Source organism: Aethalodelphis obliquidens, unplaced genomic scaffold (assembly GCF_003676395.1).
Source record: "Aethalodelphis obliquidens isolate GAN/ISIS:26980383/991018 unplaced genomic scaffold, ASM367639v1 scaffold45, whole genome shotgun sequence".
Taxonomy (NCBI): Eukaryota; Metazoa; Chordata; class Mammalia; order Artiodactyla; family Delphinidae; genus Aethalodelphis; species Aethalodelphis obliquidens.
In genome coordinates this window covers 170,294-188,429 of record NW_020837989.1, presented here as the reverse complement: position 1 = coordinate 188,429, position 18,136 = coordinate 170,294, and positions in this window count along the sequence as shown.

The following is an 18,136-nucleotide window of genomic DNA, read 5'->3' as shown; positions in this document are numbered from 1 at the left end:
ACACTCAGAGGATGGTGGATCGTCTGGTCGGAAAGAATGTGGAAAAGTCACCTCATCTCCATATCTCATGGTGGTCGAGTTCCACCCACCAGCCTCTTTCATTACACTCTCCCCACTTGAGGAAGGCAGCACCTTGAAGAGGCTGCTTTGCACAGCTTGGAATTTGTTCGGTGGTTATAGGGGAAGGGAGGGAAGGAATGAGACACAATCCCCAGGTGTTTGGACAGGCAGCTGCCACTCTAATCTCCATTTAGGAAGAGGAATTTCCTTAAGCTTCAGCTTGCCCCAGGAACAACAATTGGGCTTGAAGTAATCCTGCCCATTTGTGGCCTGTCACGAAACAAGTTGAAAACCTGTGCTCAAGGGCACTGCAATTTACAGTCTGCAGGGTTGTAAATGACACCTATCAACAAAAAATGTCTTGGGGTAAGTAATCAAAAAGCATTTGAAAGCAAGGCAGAATTTCAGGAACCGGATATCAAGAGGTGGATTGGACTCGACATTAAGGCACAGGAAAAGGTACTCAACATCACAAATGATTCGGTTGGCCAAAAAGGGCGTATGCGTTTTTCCTTAACATATTAAGGAAAAACCGGACTCCCATTTTGGCTAACCAAACAGGTAGAAAATTCAAATAACACTACAAAGAGGTATCACTTTGCACCAGTCAGAATAGCCATCCTCAAAAACTGTACCAGAAAGGTAGGAAGAGGGGTAGGGAAAAGGGACCCCTGCTTCTATGATGGTGGGAATGAAAATCGCAAAAGCCACTCTGGAGAACTGCATGGTGTTTCTTTAAAAATCTTAAAAACGGAGATACAGAGCATACGGCACTTCCACTCACGGGCGTATATCTTGGGAAAACCAAAAATCGACAGGACACAGGCACCCCAACGTTTAGTGCAACCCTGTTTACAAGCGCCTTGATGTGGAAGCAACCTACATGTCCTTCCAAGGAAATAATAGATAAAGATGATGTGGTGTTATGTACAACGGCCAACAAATGAATGAAATAAGCCCAGTTCCACAACTTGGATGGACCTAGACACGATCATACAGAGTGACATACTTCAGACAGAGAAAGAGACTTACCATAAGATCTCACTTAGAGGTGGAATATAAAAATGTATACAAATGAACTAACTTACGAAACAGAAACAGAATCATAGATTTAGAAAACATACCTGTGGCTACTAAAGGGGAAAGGAGATGTGGGGGAGGCGTAAACCAGAACATAGAAATTAGCATAAATACCGTTCAATAGAAAAAATAGGTAATCGACAAGGACCTACTGTATAGCACATACACTCGACTCAACATACTGTAATCACTGGAAACGAATATATAAGACAGGTAAGAATCTGAAAAAGAATTTATTGATGTCTCTCTGTAAGTAAATCAAGTGGAAGTTCAGCAGAAAGAAACATAGCATTGAAAATCAGCTATATCCCATTATAAAAATAAAGATCAACTACAAAAATAAAGAGAGTGAGAGAGAGAAATTCTTAAAAATTCATTCAGGGGCGGTAACAAAAACCTGGAGTCATACCATCTAGACCCACAGCTGGAAGGAACCTAAAGCTGGACACTCGTGGGGCTGAGCGGCTTGGTGAGGATGGGCCAGCAAATACAGCCCATTTGGAGTTATACTGCCTGGTCCCCATTCCAGGGGTCCCAAACCTAGAGGTGCAGGGAACCCATTCTACAGCTAAAACATGCCTGGGACACTCAGGGGATGGTGAATCCTACTGTTGGGAAGGGTTTGGAGAAGTCACCTCATCTCCACATCTTTAGGTGTTCAGGTTCCCCCCCTCCAACCGCTTTCCTTAGTGTACCCACTTGGGGAAGGCAGCACCCACAAGAGCCTGTTTTACATGGCTTGCAATAGTCTGAGAGATGAAAGGGAGCTGGGGGGAAGGAATGAGACACAAGCCCTAGGTTTTGGGACAGGCACATTCCACTCTAATTTCCAATCAGGAAGAGGACTTTTCCATATGCTTGGGTTGCCCCAGCAACCAGAATTGGCTTGAAGGAATACTGCCTCTTTGTGGCTGGTTCCCAAAACAACAAGTTGAAAACCTGGGCACACTGCACTGAAATTCAAAAGCCTGCAGGGTTGTAAATGACACATATCATCGAAAGATTTCTTGGGGTAAGTTATCAAAAAGGACTTGAAAGAAAGGCATAACTGCAGGAACGGGATATCAAGAGGTAGATTGGACTCGCCATTAAAGCACAGGAAAAGCTGCTGAACATCCCCAATGATGCAGTTGGCCAAAACAGCGTATGCGTTTTTCCTTAATATATTAAGGAAAAACACATACACCAATTTTGGCTAACCAAACAGACAGACAATATAAATCAACACTAGAAAGAAATATCACTTGACACCAGTCCGAATGGGATCCTCACAAAGTGTAAAACCAGAAATAAAGCAAATAGAGTGGAGAAAAGGGAACACTGTTATGATGATGGTGGGAATGTAAATTGCCAACAGCCACTCTGAAGAAGTGTATGATGTATCCCAAAACATCTAAAAAACAGAGTTACAGAGCATGCAGCACTTCCAATCCTGGGTATATATCTTGGGAAAAACATAAATCGACAGGACACAGGCACCTCAATATATATGCAGCCCTGTTTACAAGACCCTAGACTGGGAAGCAACATAAATGTCCTTGGAAGGAAAAATTGGATAAAGAAGATATGGTACTTATGTACAATGGAATATTACTCAGTCATGAAATGAATGAAATAAGGCCAGTTGCAGCAACTTGGATAAACCTAGATGTGATCATACTGAGAAACATAATTCAGATAGAGGAAGAGACTTATCATAAGATATCACTTATAGGTTGTATCTAAAATTTGATACAAATGAACTAACTTACAAAACAGAAACAGAGTCACAGATTTAGAAAGCACAATTGTGCCTATAAAACCAGAAAGATGGTGTTGGGGAGGTATAAACAGGAACGTTGAAGTTAGCATACATACCATTCCATAGGCAAAATACATAATCCATAAGGACACACTGTATAGCACATACACTCGACTGAACACACTGTAACCACTGTGTGTTTACACAATATAAAGAGAGGTAAAACTCTGAAAAAGAATTTATTGATATCTCCCTCTAAGTGAATCAAGGGGTTGTACAGCAGAAAGAAACACAGCATTGAAAATCAGCTATACCCCATTATAAAAATAAAATACAACAACAAAAAAAGAGTGAGAGTGAGAGAGAGAGAAATTCTTACAAAATTCGTTCAGCGGCTGTGATGCAAACTGGATTGACCACATCCAGACCGACAGCTGGATGGGACCTAAGGCTGGTCACTCGGGGGCTGAGAGACTTGTTGAGGATGGGAGAAAATACAGCCCCTTTAGAGGAATACTGCCTGGTCCCCACTCCATGCAGCCCAAATCTCCAGGTGCAGGGGACCCCTCCTACAGCTAAAACATGCATGGGAAACCCAGAGGATGGTACACCGTCTGATTGGGAAGAGTTTGGAAAAGTCAACCAAACAGGCAAGCAATGCAAATCAACACTACGAAGAGGCATCACTTCTCAGCAGTCAGAAAGGCCATCCTCACAAAGTGTACAAACCAGAAATGCAGGACAGGACATGGAGAAAAGGGATGCCTGTTACGCGGAAGGTGGGAATGTAAACTGCCAACAGCCACTCTGGAGAAGTGTACTGTGTTTCCTAAAAGATCTAAAAAACAGAGCTACAGAGCCTACAGCACTTCCATTCATGGGCGTATACCTTGGGAACACCCAAAATCGACAGAACACAGGCACTCCAACGTTTAGTGCTGCTCTGTTTACAAGAGCCTAGACTTGGATAAAACCTAAATGTCCTTAGAAAGAAAAAATGGATAAACAAGATGTGGTACTTATATATGATGGCATATTACTCAGCCATGAAATCAATGAAAGAAGGTCAGTGGCAGCAACTCGGCTGGACTTAGGTACGATCATTCCAAATGACATGAATCAGACAGAAAAAGAGACATAAGATATCACTTATAGATGGAATCCAAACATAGCTACACATTAGCAAATTAAAAAAGAGAAACTGTCACACATTTTCAAAACACAATTATGGATGCTAAAGGGGAAAGATCGGGTGGAGAGAGGCATAAACCAGGAGGTTGAAATTAGTATATGTAACGTTCCATAGGCCAAATAGGTAATCGACAAGACCTACTGTATACCTCAAAGAACTGGACACAGCACACTGTAGTCACCGGAAAAGAATATATAATACTTTTAGAATCTGAAAAAGAATTTATTCATGTTTCTCTTTAAATGAATCAAGTGGTTGTACAGCAGAAGGAAACACAGCATTAAAAATCAGCGAAACCACATTAGAAAAATAAATTACCAAAAACAAAACAAAACAAAAGACAGTGAGAGAGAGAGAAATTCTTACAAAATTGGTTCAGGGATTGTGATGAAACCTGGATTGACCACATCGAGAAACACAGCTGGATGGGACCTAAGGCTAGACACACGTGGGCCTGAGAGAGTTGGTGAGGATGGGCCAGCAAATGGAGCCCCTTTAGAAATACTGCCTGGTCCCCATTCCATGCGTCCCAAATGTCCAGATGCAGGGGACCCATCCTACAGCTAAAACATGCATGGGACACCCAGAGGATGGTACACCTTCTGATCAGGAAAAGTATGCAAAAGACACCTCATCTTCTCATCTCCTGGTGGTCAGCTTCCCCCCTCCAGCCGCTTTCCTAATAATCACCCAACTTGGGGATGTCAGCACCTTCAAGATCCTGTTACACACAGTTTGGAATGTGTACGGAGGATGAAGCGTAAGAGTGTGAACCAATAAGAAAAAAGCCCTACGTGTTTGGACAGGCAGTTGCCACTCTAATTTCCAATCAGGAAGAGGAATTCACCAAAGGCTCATCTTGACCCCGGAAACAGAATAGGACTTGAAGCAAACCTGCTCTTTTGTGGCCAGTCACCAACAAAACAAGTTGAAAAATGGAGCTAGGGGCACTGCAATTCACAAATCTGCAGACTTGTAAATGATACCTATCGTGGAAAAATGTCTTGAGTAAGTCTTCTAAAAGGACTTGTAAGCAAGACAGTTACAGGAAATGGATTTCAAGAGGTAGATTGGACTCGGCATTAAAGCACTTGAAAAGCAGCAGAACTTCGCCAATGATTCAGTTGGCCAAAAAGGGCGTATACGTTTTTCCTGAATATATTCAAGAAAAACGCATACGCCCTTTTTGGCCAACCAAACAGGCAGGCAATGCAAATCATTTCTACAAAGAGGTATCACTTTGCAGCCTTCTGAAGGGCCATCCTCACAAAGTGTAAAAAGGAGAAATGCAGGACAGGGCATGGAGAAATGGAAACCCTGTTACGCTGATGGTGCAAATGTAAATTTCCAATGGCCACTCTCGAGAAGTGTACTGTGTTTCCTAAGAAATCTATAAAACCGAGCTACAGAGCCTACGGCATTTTCACTCAAGGGCATATATCTTGGAAAACAAAAAATTGACAGGACACAGGCAGCCAACGTTTAGTGCTGCTCTGTTTACCAGAGCCTCGACTTGGATAGAACCTAAATTTCCATGGAAAGAAAAAACGGATAAAGAATGTGGTACTTATGTACACATAAGTACTTATGTACTTATGTACAATGCCATGTTACCCACCATGAAATCAATGAAATAAGACCAGTTGCAGCAACTCGGGTGGACTTATCTACGATCATCCTAAGTGACATAAGTCAGACAGAAAAAGACACTTATGATAAGATATCACTTATAGCTGAAATCTAAAAATGGTTACACATGAACTAAATTACAAAACAAAAACTGTCACACATTTAGAAAACAAATTTATAGCTGCTAAAGGGGAAAGGTGGGGTGGGGAGAGGCGTAAACCAGGAGGTTGAAATTAGCATAGATACCATTCCATAGACAAAATAGGTAATCGACAAGACTAATTGTATAGCTCAGAGAAGTGCACTCAGCACACTGTACTCACCAGAAGAGAATATACGAGACTTTAAGAATCTGAAAAATAATTTATCGATGTCTCTCGTTAAGTGAATCAAGTGGTTGTATAGCAGTAGGAAACGCATTATAAAAATAAATTAACAACAACAAAAAAAGGACAGTGAGAGAGAGAGAAATTTTGCCAAAATTCGTTCAGGGGCTGGAATGCAACCTGCATTTACCACATCCAGACACACAGCTTGATGGGACCTAAGACTGGACATTCATGGGGCTGAGAGGATTGGTGAGAATGGGTCAGCAAACCCAGCTGCTTTACAGTAATACTACCTGGTCCCTATTCAATGCGTCCCAAATCTTCAGGTGCAGGGGAACCTTCCTCCAGCTAAAATATGCATGGGACACCCAGACGATGGTACACTGTCTGATCGGGAAGAGTTTGGAAAAGGCATCTCATCTCCTCGTGGTCGGGTTCCCCCTTCCAGCCTCTTTCCTAACAATCTCCCCACTTGGGGAAGTCAGCACCTTCAACATCCTGTTTCGCACAATTTGGAATCTGTCCGGAAGATGAAGTGTAAGGGGGCGAACCAATGAGAGACAAGCCCGAGGTGTTTGGACAGGCACATCCCACTCTAATTTCCAATCAGAAAGAGGAACTGACCAAAGGCTCAGATTGCCCCCAGAACCAGATTAGGAGTTGAAGGAATCCTGCTATTTTGTGTCCAGTTGCCAAAAAAACAAGTTGAAAAATGGAGCTCAGAGGCACTGCAATTCACAACCCTGCAGACTTGTACATGATACGTATCATTGAAAAATGTCATGAGGTTAGTCATCGAAAAGGACTTGTAACCAAGGCAGACTTGTAGGAAAGGGATTTCAAGAGGTAGATTGGACTCACCATTAAAGCACATGAAAAGTGGCAGAACTTCGCCAATGACGCAGTTGGCGAAAAAGGGCGTATGCGTTTTTCCTCAATATATCCTGGAAAAACGCATACACCATTGTTGGCCAATCAATCAGGCAGGCAATGCAAATCAACACTACAAAAAAGTATGACTTTGCAGCAGTGGGAAGGGCCATTTCCACAAAGTGTAAAAACAAGAAATTCATGAGAGGGCGTGGAGAAAAGGAAGTCCTGTTACGCGGAAGGTGGGAATGCAAATTGCCAACGGCCACTCTGGAGAAGTGTATTGTGTTTCCTAAAACATCTAAGAAACAGAGCTACAGAGTATACAGCATTTCCACTCATGGTCGTATACCTTGGGAACACCAAAAATCGACAATATACAGGCACCCCAATGTTTAGGGCTGCCATGTTTACAAGAGCCTTGAATTGGATACAACCTAAATGTGCTTGGAAAGAAAAAATGGATAAAGAATGTGGTATTATGTAAAATGGCATATTACTCAGCCATGAAATCAATGAAATAAGGCCAGTTGCAGCAACTCAGGTGGACTTATCTACGATCGTCCTAAGTGACATACATCAGACAGAAAAAGAGACATATCATAAGATATCACTTATAGCTGGAATCTAAAAATAGCTACATATGAACTAAATTAGAAAACAAAAACTGTCACACATTTAGAAAACAGACTTACGGCTGCTAAAGGGGAAAGGTGGGGTGGGGAGAGGCATAAACCGGGAGGTTGGAATTAGCATAGATACCATTCCATAGACCAAACTGTTAATCGACAAGACCTACTGTATAGCTTAAAGAACTGCACTCAGCACACTGTAGTCACCAGAAAAAAATATAGAAGACTTTTAAGAATCTGCAAAAGAATTTATTCATGTCTCTCTTTAAGTGAATCAAGTGGTTGTACAGCAGCAGGAAACGCAGCAAAAAAAAATTAAGCAAAACTGCATTAGAAAAATAAATTACCAAAATAAAGACAGTGAAAGAGAGAGAAATTCGTTTAAGGGCTGTGATGCAACCTGGATTGACCACATCCACACACACAGCTGGATGTGACCTAAGGCTGGACACTCGTGGCACTGAGAGCCTTGGTAAAGGATGGGCCAGCAAATGGAGCCCCTTTAGAGGAATACTGCCTGGTCCCCATTCCAAGCATCCCAAATCTCCTGGTGCAGGGGAGTCTTCCTAAGCTAAAACATGCCTGGGACATGCAGAGAATTGTACACCACACGATCAGGAAGAGTTTGGAAAAGGCACCTCATATACTCATCTCCTGGTGGTCAGCTTCCCCGCTCCAGACACGTTGCTAACCATCTCCCCACTTGGGGAAGTCAGCACCTTCAACATCCTGTTTCACACAGTTTGGAATTTGTCCAGAGGATGAAGCAGAAGGGGGCGAACCAATGAGAGACAAGCCACAGGTACTTGGACAGCCACATGCCACTCTAATTTCCAATCAGGAAGAGGAAGTGATCAAAGGCTTAGCTTACCCCCGGAACCAGAACAGGACTTGTAGCAATCCTGCACTTTTGTGGCCAGTTGCCACAAAAACAAGTTGAAAAATGGAGCTCAGGGGCACTGCGATTCTGAGACCTGCAGACTTGTACATGATACGTATCGGCGAAAAATGCCTTGAGGTAGGTCATCGAAAAGGACTTGGAAGCAAAGCAGACTTGCAGGAAAGGGATTTCAAGAGGTAGACTGGACTCGCCATTAAAGCACATGAAATGCGGCTGAACTTCGCCAATGATGCAGTTGGCCAAGAAGGGCGTACACGTTTTTCCTGAATATATTCAGGAAAAACGCATATGCCCTTTTTGCCCAACCAAACAGGCAGGCAGTGCAAATCAACAATACAAGAGGTGTCACTTCGCAGTAGTTAGAAGGGCCATCCTCACAAAGTGTAAAAAACAGAAATGCAGGACAGGGCTTGGAGAAAGGGAGTTCTGTTACACTGAAGGTGTGAATTTAAGTTGCCAATGGCCACTGTGGAGAAGGGTACTGTGTTTCCTAAGAAATCTAAAAAACCGAGCTATAGAGCCTACGGCACTTCCACTCATGGGCATATACCTTGAGAAAACCAAAAATCGACAGGACACAGGCACCCAACGTGTAGTGCTGCTCTGTTTATAAAAGCCTCCACTTGGATACAACCTAAATGTCCTTGGAAAGAAAAAATGGATAAAGCAGATGTGGTACTTATGTACAATGGCATATTACTCAGCCTTGAAATCAGTGAAATTAGGCCACTTGCAGCAAATCGGATGGACTTATATACAATCGTCCTAAGTGACATAAGTCAGACAGAAAAAGACACATAACGTATCACTTAGAGCTGGAATCTAAAAATGGCTACACTTGAACTAAATTACAAAACAGAAACTGTCACACATTTAGAAAACATACTTATGGCTGCTAAAGGGGAAAAGCGGGGTGGGGAGAGGCATAAACCTGGAGGTTGAAATTTGCATAGATAACGTTCCATAGAACAAATATGTAATCAGCAAGACCAACTGTATAGTTCAAATAACTTCACTCTGCACACTGTAGTCACCAGAAAAGAATATATAAGACTTTTAAGAATCTGAGAAGAACTTACTGATGTCTCTCTTTAAGTGAATCAAGTGTTTGCACAGCAGCACAAAACGCAGCAATAAAATTCAGCAAAACCGCATTACAAAAATAAATTATGAAAAGAAAAAAAAAGACAGTGAGAGAGAGAGAAAGAAATTATTACAAAATTGGTTCAGGGGCTGTGATGCAACCGGATTGACCACATCCAGGCCCACAGCTGGATGGGACCTAAGGCTGGACACTCGTGGGCCTGAGAGACTTGGTGAGGAGGCCCCAGCAAATGTAGGCTCTGTAGAGGAATACTGCCTGGTCCCCACTCCATGGGTCCCAAATCTTCAGATGCAGGAGCCCCTTTCTACATCTAAAACATGTACGGGACATCCAGAGGATTGTACACTGTCTGATCAGGAAGAGATTGGAAAAGTCACCTGATCTCCTCATCTCCTGGTGGTCAGCTTCGCCACTCCAGCCTCTTTCCTAACAATCTCCCCACTTGGGGAAGTCAGCACCTTCAACATCCTGTTTATCATAGTTTGGAATTTGTCCGGAGAATGAAGCTGAATGGGGGGGGGGGGAACCAATGAGAGACAAGCCCTAGGTGTTTGGACAGGCACATGCCACTCTAATTTCCAATCAGAAAAAGGAACTGACCAAATGCTGAGCTTGCCCCCAGAAGCAGAATAGGACTTGAAGCAATCCTGCTCTTTTATGGCCACTTGCCAAAAAAACAAGTTGGAAAATGGAGCTCAGGGGCACTGCAATTCACTAACCTAGAGGGCCGTAAATGATACCCACTATCGAAAAATGTCTTGAGTTAAGTCATCGAAAAGGACTTGAAAGGAAGTCAGAATTGCAGGAAAAGGCTTTCAAGAGCCAGATGGGACTCGCCATTAAAGTACACATAAAGCGGCTGAACTTCGCCAATGATGAATTTGGCCAAAAAGGGCGTATACATTTTTCCTGTATATATTCAGGAAAAACGCTTACGCCCCTTTTGGCCAACCAAACAAGTGGGCAATGCAAATCAATACTACAAAGAGGTGTCACTTCACATGACTCAGAAGAGCTATCCTCAAAAAGTGTAAAAACCAGAAATGCAGGACAGGATGTGGAGAAAAGGGAGCCTTATTATGCTAATGGGGGGAATGTAAATTTCCAATGGCCACTCTGGAGAAGTGTACTGTTTCCTAAAACATCTAAAGAACAGAGCTACATAGCATACGGACTTCCACTCATGGGACTATAACTTGGGAAAAGCAAATATCGACAGGACACAGGCACCCCAACGTTTACTGCTGCTCTGTTCACAAGAACCTCGACGTACAACTCAAATGTCCTTGGAAGGAAAAAAGGGATAAAGAAGATGTGGTACTTTTGTACAATGGAATAGTACTCAGCTATGAAATCAATGTAATAAGGCCAGTTGCAGCAAGTTGGAGGGACTTAGGTCTCATCATTCTAAGTGACGTAAGTCAGACAGAAAAGAGACTTATCATAAGATATCACTTATCGGTGGAATCTAAAAATGATTACACATGAATTAAATTACAAAAGAGAAAGAGAGTCACACATTTAGAAAACACACTTATGGCTGCAAAGGGGGAAAGGTGGAGTGCGGTGAGCCATAAACCTAGAGGTTGAAAGTAGCACAGAAATCGTTTGCTAGACCAAACATGTAATCGGCAGGACCTACTCTATAGCTCAAAGGACTGGACTTAGCACACTCTATTCACCAGAAAAGAATATATCTGACTAGTAAGAATCTTAAAAATAATTTATTGATGTCTCTCTGTAAGTGAATCAATTGGATGTACAGTAGCAAGAAACACAGCATTGAAAATCAGCTATATCCCATTATAAAAATAAATTACAAAAAACAAACAAAGGCAGTGAGCGAGAGAGAAATTCTTACAAAATTCGTTCAGGGGCTGTGATGGAACCAGGATTGACTACATCTGGCACCACAGCTGGATGGGACCTAAGGCTGGACATTCACTGGGATGAGAGGATTGGTGAGGATAGGTCAGCAAAGGCAGCCCCTTTAGAGTAATACTGCCTGGTACCCATTCCATGGGTCCCAAATCTCCAGGTGCAAGGGAATCTTCCAACAGCTGAAACATGCATGGGACACACAGAGTGTGGTACAGTCTGATCGGGAAGAGTTTGGAAAAGGCACCTCATCTCCTCATCTCCTGGTGCTCGGGTTCTCCTCACCAGCCTCTTTCCTAACAATCTCCCTACTTGGGGAATCAGCACCTTAAACATCCTGTTTCGACAGTTTGGAATTTGTCCGGAGGATGAAGGGGAAGGGGCGGATCCAATGAGAGACAAGCCCTAGGTGCTTGGACAGGCACACGTCACTAATTTCCAATCAGGAAGACAAATTGACCAAAGGCTCAGCTTGCCCCCGGAACCAGAATAGGGCTTGAAGCAATCCTGCTGTTTTGTGGCCACTTTCCAAAAAAAGCAAGTTGAAAAATGGATCTCAGAGGCACTGCAATTCAAAAACCTGCAGGGTTGTAAAAGATACCTATCGTCAAATAATGTCTTGAGGTAAGTCATCGAAAAGGACTTGAAACGAAGGCACAATTGCAGGAAAAGGATTTCAAGAGCGAGATGGGACTCGCCATTAAAGCATATGTAAAGCAGCTGAACTTCGCCAATGATGAATTTGGCCAAAAAGGGCGTACGCATTTTTCCTGAATATATTCAGGAAAAAACGCATACGCCCCTTTTGGCCAACGAAACAAGCAGGCAATGCAAATCAACACTACGAAGAGGTATCACTTCACATCCCTCAGAAGGGCCATCCTCAAAATGTGTAAAAACCACAAATGCAAGACAGAGCGTGGAGAAAAGGCAGCCTTCTTACGCTGATGGGGGGAATGTAAATTGCCAACGGCCACTCTGCAGAAGTGTATGGTGTTTCCTAAAACATCTAAAAAACAGAGATAAGAGCCTACGGCACTTCCACTCATGGACATATATCTTGGGAAAACCAAAAATCGACAGGACACAGCCACCCCAACATTTAGTGCTGCTCTGTTTGCAAGAGCCTCAACTTAGGTACAATTTACATGTCCTTGGAAGGAAAAAATGGATAAAGAAGATGTGGTACTTATGTACAATGGAATAGTACTCAGCCGTGAAATCAATGAAATAAGGCCCGTTGCAGCAACTCGGGGGGACTAAGGTACCATCATTCTAAATGACAGAAGTCAGACAGAAAAAAAGACTTATCATAAGATATCACTTATAGCTGGAATCTAAAAATGGCTACACATGAACTAAATTACAAAACAGAAACTGTCACACATTTAGAAAACACACTTACGGCTGCTAAAGGGGAAAGGTGGGATGGGGTGAGGCATAAACCAGGAGGTTGAAATTAACAAAGATACCGTTCCATAGACAAAATACGTAATCAAGAGGACCTACTGTATAGCTCAAAGAACTGTACTCAGCATACTGTTGTCACCGGAAAAGAATATATAAGAATGGTAAGAATCTGAACAAGAATTTATTGATGTCTCTAAGTGAATCAAGTGGATAGATGTAGAGCAGCAAGAAACACAGCATTGAAAATCAGCTATACCCCATTATAAAATTAAATAACAAGAACAAAAAAAAAGACAGTGAGAGAGAGAAATTCTTACAAAATTTGTTCAGGGGCTGTGATGCAACCTGGACTGACCACATCAAGACACACAGCTGGATGGGACCTAAGGCTCTACACTCGTCGGTCTGAGAGGCTTGGTGAGGATGGGACAGCAAATGCATCCCTTTTAGAGTAATACTGCCTTGTTCCTATTCCATTGGTCCCATATCTCCAGGTGCAGGGGACCCTTCCTACAGCTAAAACATGCATGGGACATCCAGAGGATGATACACCGTCTGATTGGGAAGAATTTGGAAAAGTCACCTCATCTCCACGTCTCCTGGTATTCAGATTCCCCCGTCCAGCTCCTTTCCTTAGAGTCTCCCCACTTTGGGAAGGCAGCACACTCAACAGCTGGTTTTGCACAGCTTGGAATTTTCCGGGTGAGGAAGAGGAATGAAGGGATGGAATGAGACACAAGCCCTAGATGTTTGGACAGGCATATGCCACTCTAGTTTCCTAATCTGGAAGAAGAATTTCCCTATCCTTCAGGTGCCCCAGTAACTGGAATGGTTCTGTAGAAATCCTGCCCCTTTGTGGCTGATTCCCTAAACAAGTTGAAAACTAGTGCTCAGGGGCACTGCAATTCACAGACATGCAGGGTTGTAATTGACACCTATAATGCAGTCATTTCTTGAGCCAAGTATTCGTAAAGGCCTTGTAAGCAAGGCAGAATTGCAGGAAAGGGATTTCAAGAGGTAGTTTGCACTCGCCATTAAAGCACATGCAAAGCTGCTGAACATCGCCAATGATGCAGTTTGCCAAAAAAGCTGTATGCGTTATTCCTAAATATATTCAGGAAAAACCCTTACTCCCTTTTTGGCCAACAAAACAGGCGGGCAATGCAAATCAATACTACAAAGAGGTATCACTTCGCACCAGTCAGAATGGCCAACCTCACAAAGTGTAAAACCTGAAATGCAGGACAGGGCGTGGAGAAAAGGGAACCCTGACAAGCTGATGGTGGGAATGTAAATTGCTAACAGCCAGTCCGGAGAAGTGAATGGTGATTCCTTAAAAATCTAAAAAACAGAGCTTCAGAGCATATCGTGCTTCCACTCCTGGGCCTGTATCTTGGAAAAAACATAAATTGACAGGACCCAGGCACTCCAACCTTTATGCAGCCCTGTTTACAAGAGTCTCTACTTGAAAGCTACCTAAAAGTCCTTGGAAGGAAGAATGGATAAAGAAATTATGGTACATATGCACAATGGAATATTACTCAGCCATGAAATGAATGAAATAAGGCCATCTGCAGCCACTCGGAAGGACCTAGACACATTCATACTAAGTGTCATAAATCAGACAATGATAAGTATCATATGGTATTACTTACCAGTGGAATCTAAAAATTGATACAAAGGTACTATCTTAAAACACAGAAAGAGAGTCCCAGACTTAGAACACAAACTTATGGTTGCCAAACTGGAAAGGTGTTTTGGAGGCATAAATCATGAGGCTGGAATTAATATATACATATTTACAGACAGAAAACTTGTAATCAACATGGACCTGCTGTAGAGCACTTGGAACTCTTCTCAACACACTGTAGTAACCTCAATGGGAAAATAATTCTAAAAAGAATATATAGTCATCTATGTATAAATGAATCATGTTGGTGTATATCAAAAATGAACACAACATGGTAAATCAACTATATTCCATTATAAATTTAAAATTGAATTACAGAAAAGAAAAATGATCACTAAATTCGTTTACTCGTGGTGAACTTGCTAGTGTCACATCCCTGGACACAGACCCAATTTGGTCCCAAGGCTGGACTGTTGTGGGCCTGAGGGCCTCGGCAGGATATGCCAGCTACTTCGCCCCCCTTGAACCTGTAGTACCTGGCTCCCTCCTCATGGGATCACAATTTCCAGATCTAAGTGTGCCCTCATACTACTAAACCAGCCCTCTGACACCCAAAGGATGGTGGACTCTCTGGGCTGGATGACATTTGGAAAATCACCTGGTCTCAACATAACCTGGTGTTTGGGTTCCGACCTCCAAACTCCTTCATTAGGGTCATCCCACTCTGCAAGACAGCACCCTCAACAGGTGATTTTGCAGGGGTTTATACTTGTTAGGGGGATGAAGGGTAAGGTGGAAGAAGGAATGGGACAGAAGCCCTTACATGTTTGGTCAGGCACATTCCACTCTAATTTAAAACCCAGGAACAGGACTTTCCCTACATCTAAGGTTGTGTCAGTAACCAGAGAGGGACAATAGAAATCCTGCCACCTTCTGTTTCCCATAACAACTCTAAAACTAGACCTTATAGGCACTTCATATTCACAATGCCTGGGGAGCTGTAAATGACAACAGCTCTCAAAAAAATGTCTTGGGGTAGGTAATCGAAATAGACTTCAAAACAAGGCAAACTTTCAATAACCCTGTTTCAAGAGGTAAATTTTACTCACACTTTATAAAAAAAAGCACATATGAAGATGCTCACCATTGCTTTATGTTAGACAAATACAAATCAGATGTACAAAGAAGTATCACCTGGAACCATTCAGAATGGCCATTATCAATGTCTACAAACAAGAAATGCTTCAGAGGGTGTGGAAAAAAGGGAAACCTACTACTTTTTTTTTTTTTTTTTTGGCTGTGTTGGGTCTTCGTTGCTGTGCACGGCTTTTCTCTAGTTGCAGCAAGCGGGGGCTACTCATCACTGTGGTGCACGGCCTTCTCATTGCGGTGGATTCTCTTGTTGTGGAGCACAGGCTTTAGGCACACAGGCTTCAGTAGTTGTGGCACATGAGCTCAGTAGTTGTGGCTCATGGGCTTTAGAGCGTAGACTCAGTAGTTGCGGCCCACAGGCTTAGTTGCTCTGCGGCATGTGGGATGTTCCCGGGCCAGGTCTCGAATGTGTGTCCCCTGCATTGGCAGGTGGATTCTTAACCACTGTGCCACCAATACTACACTATTGGTGGCAATGCCAATTGGTAACAGCTACTATGGAGCACAGAACAGAGGTTACCAGTAAAGGGAGGCGGGTGGGATAAATTGGGATTGACATATACTCACTACTATATATGAAAGAGATAACAAATAAGGGCCTACTGTATAGCACAGGGAACTCTACTCAATACTCTGTAATGACCTGTATGGGAAAGGAATCTAAAAAGGATTGGATATATGTATAACTGATTCACTCTGCTGTGCAGCAGAAAGTAATACAACATTGTAAATCAACTATACTCCAAAAAAAATTGAAATTGAAATGAAATGAAATAAAATAAAATAAAATGGAGCTACCAGATAATCCAACAAGTTCACTCCTGTCCGCATATCTGGAGGAAAGCATAAATCGAAAAGACACATCTTCCCCAATGTTCACTGCAGCACTATTTACAATAGCAAAGACATGGAAGCAAGCAAAATGTCCATCAACATATGAATAGGTAAAGAATATGTGGTACATATATATAGTGGAATATGACTCAGCCATAAAATAGAGGAAAATAATACCAATTGCAGTAACATGAATGGATCTAGAGATGACTGTACTGTACTAAGTGAAGTCAGACAGAGTAAGACAAATATTGTATGATATCACTTCTAGGTGGAACCTAAAAATTGGTACAAATGAACTAACTTACAAAACACAGGCAGACTCACAGACTTGGAAAAGAAACTTATGGTTACCAAAGGGGAAAGGTGGGGGGTAAGGATAAATCAGGAACTTGGGGTAAACATACGAGTACTACTATATAACATAGATAAGCAACAAGGATCTACTATATAGCACAGGGAACTCTACTCAGTATTCTGGGAATACCTTTATCAGAAAAGAATCTGAAAAAGAATGAATATATGCATATGTGTAACTGAATCACTTGCTGTACATCTGAAACAAACACAACATTGTAAATCAACTATACTCCAATAAAATTTAAATTAAAAAATAAAGAAAATCACCTAAATTTCAAAAGAAAAAAAATTCCCATATATTTTTATGGCTTGATAGCTTTCTTTCTTAGTGCTCAATATTATCCCATTCCCAGAATATATTAATACTATATCATTTCATTCACCTATTGGAGGACACCTTAGTTTCATTCACATTTTGGCAATATTGAATTAGGTGCTATAAATAACCATATGCAGGTTTTTGTCTGGACAGTATGTTTTAAACTACTTTCAGTAAATATACATGAGAACACTTGCTGGACTGTACAGTAAGGGAATGTTCAATATTACAGCAAGTGTCAACCAGACTACCAAAATAGCTGTATTATATTTCATTTTCACCAATAACAAATGAGATTTCCTATTGTTCCACATCCCCTACAGAATTTGTTCTTGTCATTGTTCACATTTTAGCCATTCTAAGTGTTATAGAGTGGTATGTAATTGTATTTTTAATTTGCTTTTTCACGGCAGCATGTAATCTGGATTACTCTTCTGTATGCTTACATGCAAAGTGTCTATTTTCTTTGGTGAGGTGTCCATAAAGTATACTGGTCCACATTTTACTTAGGCTGCTTTCATTTTTTTCTACCCAATCTGTATTTATTTTATTTATTTTCATGCCTTATTGCATTAGCAAGGACTTGGAGTAAAATATGGAAAAGGAGTGATGAAAGGGGACATCCTTGCTTCTACCTGAACTTAGTGGAAAAGCTTCATGTTTTTTACCATTAATCATGCTGTAAGATAAAAGTTTCCTGTAGATTTTTGTTATCAACTTGAGAAAGCTCCAGTCTATTTCTTTAACTGAGAGTTTTTATGAAGAATGGGTGTTAGAGTTTTTTCAAAGGTCTTCTGAATCTATTGATATGCTAATGATTGTCTTTAGGGTGTTGATATGATGGATATAATTATTTGATTTTAGAATGTTGAACCAGCCTTGCATACCTGGGATTATTCCCTCTCATTCACGATATAAAACTCCCTCAAAACATTGTTGGATTCGATTTGTTAATATTTTGTTGAGGATTTTTGTATTGATGTTCCTGAGAGATATTGGTCAGTTTTCTTTACT